The following is a 7,214-nucleotide window of genomic DNA, read 5'->3' as shown; positions in this document are numbered from 1 at the left end:
TGTGTTCAAATTGCCCCACCGTGGGGTAATTTGAACATACTGCCTTTACCTGTCATAAAAACGATAGTCTCGCCAGCACCGATGTTGTTTGACCCATAAACAAATAGGCAGAACAATTCTTAACCCGCGCACCGACGGGGGTCTGCGCCAACTTAGTACCGACGGGGGGGGGGGCGGATGACCGCCCCCCCCCTGAGATCTCGAGAACGAAGCAAGATAGCGACAAGCGGTAAACGGCATCGGATACGCACGGTCAAGATCTACAATTTTTACTAAGGTCATTTTCAGGTCAGGTCAAAGATGACGTCACAGGGGTCGAAAAAGTCAAAATGGCGGCGCTAGATATGGAGAGAGTTTTTCTCGAATAACTTTCGAATTAGTCAAGATAGGAACAAACTAAGGGCATCATCGTGATCCTCTCGTCAATCCGCATCGAATGATATATATGTTGACCTCGAAAGGTCAAGGTCAAAGGTTGACCTCAGGTCACGTGACCTCGAGGTCATCATGTATATCATTCGATGCGTCTTGACGAGCTGAACACAATGAGACCATCCACGCGTCTGTATCTTGTTCCTGTACGGAGTTATTGGCCAAAAACCTTTGGTGACCTTTGATGACGTCACATGACCTCACAGCTGCCCAACAGCAAAACAGACCTCAAGGTAGTGAAGGTTGATCGTATATGAAGTCATGTATGGTATATGGGGCCATTCCGACCCGTTTTAGTGGTAAAAACAGGGAGTTGATTTTTCCCCCATTGACTTATAATGGGGAGGTCGCGAAATTGACCTGACCTTAGGTCACCGATATCAAAATTCCGAGATATACAAATTGTAGCTACTAATGACCTAATAACATCCTGCGACTTTCAAAGGCCTCCGACATCTACTGTAGCTCTGGCACGGTGACAAAGTTGCAAAAAAGTGACTTGAGGTTGGGTCATTCAAAGTGACCTGGTGACCTGACCTTGAAAGGTAGGAGGTTCAAACTTGCACACCATGTGTAAAATTGATAAGGGAATAGTCATACCAAATTTCGCGGCGCTACGCGCCGCGGTTTTCCCGCTATTCGCGAAAAACCTCAGGGGGGGGCGGATATCCGCCCCCCCCCCGTCGGTGCGCGGGTTAACATACCTTCACTTGAAAAATCAACACTACAACAAAAATAACAGTTGCAAGGTATCAATATCTGCACGCTGCACACCGGTCAGTTGACAGAATTCGCCTCTCTTCAATTATCAGAACGTCTATCATTTTTGTTCGATAAAAACTCTCCCAACCTTACTGCATCTGTTATAGTGGTGCCAATCGAAACCTGGACATTTGGAGTTCTGATTTTGTCCAACCTCCAATTCGGAATTGGCTGGACAAAGGTAGCAGACTGGACAACATTGGACGATGGCTTGCTACACTTTAGCGCTTTTATAAAGTAATCGTGCATAGCATTGATTGGCGAATGGAAAGCTTATTAAGCTTTTAATACAATGAACACTTTTTGGCTGGTAAAATTACATTAGAAGCAATTTAAATGACAGTTTTGAGTGTTGATTAATGCGTAATTTTCGGACATATTTGGACAAATGGCTGACCTAAACATTTTTGAACGGAAATCAACGAAAATGCCGGACATTAGACGGATATTAGACGTAAATTTTTATAAAACTGGCATCACTAATCTGCTACTGCTTTGGGTCGAAAATATTGGCAAAAAAAAAACTGGGAGCGCTGTTTTTTCGGAGCTATCCCTGACTTCACTGAAATTCTCACACTATGTTCAAATTACCCCACGCTAAAAGTTATTTTGCCATATTTAAAAACAGGCTTCAAAAGCAAATTTCTTGGATTGAAGGCACTGATTAGGTCATTGTACAACAAAAGCCGTTGCGTATTAGGCGCTAGCAATGCAAGATTTTGCGCTGCAATGAAGTTGCAATGACGTGTTTTTAGGCGTTTTTACTTGCGAAATTGATTTTTTACAGTGTGCGTCAACATCTTCATTCCCTGAAACTTTAAACCCCATTCATATGATAGCCCTTTTAGTTACGATAATTTCCCTCATTGGTCTTATTGTCATGCCACATATGGATTTTCCGTAATTTTCTGGTTTTCACACTATGTTCAAATTGCCCCACATGTTCAAATTACCCCACCCTACCCTAATCATCACTGTTCAAAAATTGTGGACCTAAATTCACTGGTGAAAGCTTTCTGTATATATCTTTTTTCGCTCTAAGCATTTTTTTCCGTAAAAAACCTTCAACAACATTGATCACAAAACAAAACCACACCTTGTACTTACACATTGTTCAGGATATTTCACTAACTTGATTCATGTCTAATTCTATGATACTTTTGTTTTTGGCAAAATAGTTTGTGCATTTTACCTGAATCTCAGCCATTTAGGTACATATGCCTAATTTTATAGTTAACCCGCGCCCTGGTGGGGGGGGGGGGCTATTTCCCCCCCCCCCCCTCCAGACTTTTCGATATATCTCCAGAACCGCCGCGCCGATCGTCACCAAACTTTCAGTACCCTCCCGGACATCAATTTTACACATTGTGACCAGAGATTTTTCCAAAGGCTGTGATAGGTTGGCCGGAAATGACGTCAGAGTGACGTCATGTTCTGCCGTTTTCGACCAAAAAAAAAAGGTTTCGCGGGAAGAGCTGTCAGGCCTATAGCTTTGCAAATACAGAAAAACAATAAAATATAAAAGCTGTAGAATTGACAGGGCTACAAAACTGCCATCTCGGATTTGTGAAATTTTTAGATTTTGACCCCCAAAATCAAAAATAGATTTTTTGAATATAATAGCCGAAAAATCCAAAACGTTTTTTGAATTTCGCAAAAACCGGAACATATGTGATAGTCCTTACCGGCTTCTATCCACATACCAAAGTTGAGATTGATAGCTCTTTTTTTGGTCAAGTTATAGCGAAAAAACTGTTCAAAATTGATGACGTCAAACTTTCAAACTCAATTTTTAGCAATTCTAGAACCCGTAGCGCAAAACAAAGACCACGATTAGACTCCCCGTGACGAGCTGCATCGAATCAATACCCATTTTATGCAAAACTATCAATGTTAAAATAAAATTTGACCTTTTTGACCTGACCTTTTTTATAAATTTACTCCGAATGGTTGAATGGGTGAATTTTGAGGAATCGGAGCTCGCACTAAGCATAGCTTGTCCAGTCGTGAGGGCACGTTAAACGTTCGGACAAAGTTCTGTCATACAACTGGAATTGCGCGATCGGGTGGTGGGGTCAGGGTCGGCACATTTTTATCTTGACCTGACCTTCACCAGAAAGTGACCTAAGCCGTACCTGATACTAGTCTTATAACCAACACCATTGAGTTGGAAATGAAAAATTGGCCATAAAACATGCATCGCACAGCCTTACTACCTAAAGTTAGGTTCATGTGACCTGACCTGTGACCCTTGGTGACCTGACCTGTGACCTGACCTGGTAATGTCAGTGACCTCTTATAGCAACATATGTACTAGGCAGCTGACGCCCTATCGCTGATTCTCGACAAAATGCGTTTTCTTCGGTGTTATAGCACATTCCCTAGATGACCCGTGAACGGTGAAATATTTCATGTTTGACCTGCCCTGTGACGTCATTGATGACTCCGAGGTCAATGAAATTTGGTTTCCTTCAACGAATTTGACAGGCCTTTCGAACGCCGTTTGAATTTTGCGGATCCGTTCAGCAGCTTCGGAGATACGAGGGGGGGGGGGCAATAAATAACCCCCCACCACCAGGTCGCGTTATAAACAGACCCCACCAGGGCGCGGGTTAATTTCACTCCCCCTCCAAGCGAGTCGGTCCTGGTCAGAGTTCGGATGGGATGGGGGTAGGATGGGTGCTTGATCCCGGAGCTGTCGGAGGGAGGGCGGTGGTCCGTTCGGGAATCGTCCTCCCGTTAGTCGCATATGCAGCGCTGCAGTCTCCGGCTGTGAGGGTGCTCTGGTCTCTGGAAGTGTGTCGTCCTTTCTACATTACTGAATACCTTGCCACATGTCTAGAATAGACACTTGTGTTTACTGTCCATAAACGTCGCGTGGCAGTCTCCAAACTTGCTACTTTCATGCATTTAACTTCTGGAATGAGTTTTTATAGCATATCATATATTGTTTTCAGAATAATCTGAATTATACATAGAAGCCCGAAAATTAAATCTGGGTAGGCTAGTAGCCCCAAGTAATTCACAAATAGCCTCACCTCACATTCGGCTAGGACGAAGTATGCACAAGATAATAGGCAAAAAAAGTAATTTTTGTCTGAGCTACAGTTTGGTAAAACAATTCAGGATTGTTTTTGTGCCGGCTAACGTAACCCGTATAAGCACAAATATGACATTTCAGCTAAAATATCCACGCTGCGATTTCATCTCCCTAAATTACATCAGTAAGGGTTTAAAATGCAAACAGACTGCAGCAAATGTCGCAAAACTGCACCCTTCGGTCTCAAGCCACTCTCGTCGGTTTCGGGCTTTCACGGAGCCGTTAGAAAGCTAAACTCCGGTCCGTCTTGCGGCGGACCGGAGTCGATCATCGCCTATCGACTATCGCCCGGCGCCACGCCCATTGACCGATTCGGGCCGTGAGAGCTCGGCTACCCCGACCCTGCCTTCTTCGGTCGGACCGGCCGACCGCTGTCGGTGGGAGGAGGGGGGGGGGGTCACCAGGACCAGTTCAAGGTCACTGACGGGCCACGGCGCCGCCCCAGGTCTGTTTCGTCACTGGCAGTGACCGGTGCCGCCGCCCATTCAGCACCGAAGTAACGGTCGGCGCGGGCTGAAGGCTGAACCTCAGCACCAGGTTTGCCGGGTAAAACACTGCAGATATGTAAAAAAACAGCTCAGAAGGTAACTATGTCTTATTGAACACTGTGGCCATCTGGCAAACGCAGCAGTACGTGTCCAAGTGTTAGGGGCTCTGCAACGGCTTTAGGATGCGGAGGATTGGAGTCCAACCAAAGAATGCACGCATAAATAATGTGGGATAACGGAAATGAAATTCTTTGGAATATCGTCCTTTGGGCCTTTGCGAGCTTGTATGGAAAGACTAGGCCCTTTTGGTCTGACAAGACCAATTTGCAGAACCGGAAGGATGCAAGAAATCAGGGAGATACATTCTCTCCCCCCCCCCCCCTCCCAGCAACGGTGACGGGATCCTTGGCGAGTACCGTAAACCGGGGTGAGTTGATATGGGGTGGTGAGTTGATATAGATTGCTCGAAAAATGTTAAAATGTATGCTGCTCATCCATTTGTAAACCAATTTTTAGTTTTATTTTTCTGTGAAGTGAAGCAACCAATAAGTGATGCATATAGCTGAGAAAGGCATGCATGTGGTGCAGTGCCTTCTTAACACATTACTTTTTTCAAAGTCCTTTTTTTCTTCTGATTTTGAAACTAAGGAAAAGTCCCCACCCTACAGCAAAGACGGTGGATATTCATGGAACAACATGCACTGGCAAAGAAACTACCATCAATTTACTGTTGATCCCAGGTAGTTTTGGGTTTCACCTATAACAACGCTTTTTTATAATTTTAAGAAAAGTGACAGGTGGTGAGTTGATATGCCATCAGGTGGTGAGTTGATATGCATGATAAAAGCTGATACCAGGCTCGTATGCATGCAAATTAGCATGAAATATGGGTCTGCAAGTAAGACAAAGTCAATTAGACCAACTCTTCTCCTTTTCTCTCCCCACATCATTCCATCAACCCCCAAAAGCTTTAGTTTTTTTTTTCTGAATGCTTGAGACGAGGCCTGTTAGTATCACTGATGTTAGTTGTCGGACTTTCGTCCCCGTCTTGAGTTGAGATGTTAGGTTCACAACGTTTCAGCAAGTAACTTCTCCGGCCATAGTCAAATCTGCCTCGATAGTGGAGTGGTTGGAACCGTGGACCATCAACGGGGAACCCGAGTTCGATTCCCGCTGACTACATGGGAGCTTTCGAATGGTTGGACGCGTACGGCGCAACGCCACCAACATCCAGGTCCTTCTGAGGGTCAAAGAACACCTGACGAGTGACGACGGCCGGAGAGTAACTGGCCGAAACGATTGAAACTAACATCTCAATTCTCAACTCAAGACGGGGACGAAGGTCCGACAACTAACATCAGTGACCCCAAAGTTTTTTTTTTCTGTGGACATACCTAACATGCAAAAGGCACAACACAACTCCCTGTCAAGTCTCAAGATGGCTCCCTACAAGCTACAAAGGAACACTATAGAACACCTATATAACTACATACAGATTAAAAAAAATGTTATAATTATTCGTGGTTTCGAAAATGACAGAACTGTCGTTTCTGTATGGCTAACAGCGCGGGAATTCTGATCTCGTGAAACTGATAAGTTTTCCTGCTTGGCAGTTGCCAACCGAGAATGAGTGACAAAATGAAATGGAACAAACAATATAAAGAAATTGACTGGTGTTTTAGCCCTCGCCCGTATTCGTGTTTTGCCAGCGTTTAACGTATAGGGGGGGGGGGGGGTCCGTTGGAATCCCATCGTTGTTTGGCCCCTGGTGGAGCTAGAGCTTCGAGGAAAAAACGGGCGTGTTGCCCGAGACGCGAGGAAGCCGATGATAACCAACTTTAAGGTCCTAGGTCATTGGTTAACTTTCCAGGCCAGGTCAATTACCCAGAAGTCGGGAAAATAAGGGGTTATTTGAAGTTCGTAAAGCGAGGTTATTATTTTTTGGCTGTTGCTGATCACGAATGTCATGTTTGTTTTGATCACATATGTCTTCGTACATTCAGGCCAGGTCAGGTCAGGTCAGGTCAACCAGTAGGTGTCCTGCCGGCTATCCATAGGGAGTGTCAAGTGTCAACTACCACTGACGGTGTCGTAACATGTTACGAAGGCACTAAAACTACTTCGTAAATGATCAAATGCATGTTAAATTCGACATCGGCCCGAAAAAAACTACCCTAGAAACATGCAAAACTCCAAAAGTGAGCCAAGATCACCAAAGGTCAATGACCTGACCTGACCTTCAGGTGACCTTGACAGTTGACACCCACAATACTGCATGGGACCAACATCATTTACATGTTTGGACGTTACAATCACAAAAAGACTGGAAATGCGCGGATAATGTGAGCCGACTACGCCAAATCGCGATTCCGGCCAAGCATGGTCTCGAGAATCAGGTCACAAGTCAAAAACCATTTGAGTCAGGGTCATGA

This window comes from Amphibalanus amphitrite, unplaced genomic scaffold (assembly GCF_019059575.1).
Source record: "Amphibalanus amphitrite isolate SeventyFive unplaced genomic scaffold, NRLGWU_Aamphi_draft 000250F_arrow, whole genome shotgun sequence".
Lineage (NCBI taxonomy): Eukaryota > Metazoa > Arthropoda > Thecostraca > Balanomorpha > Balanidae > Amphibalanus > Amphibalanus amphitrite.
Note: the sequence above shows the minus strand (reverse complement) of the source record.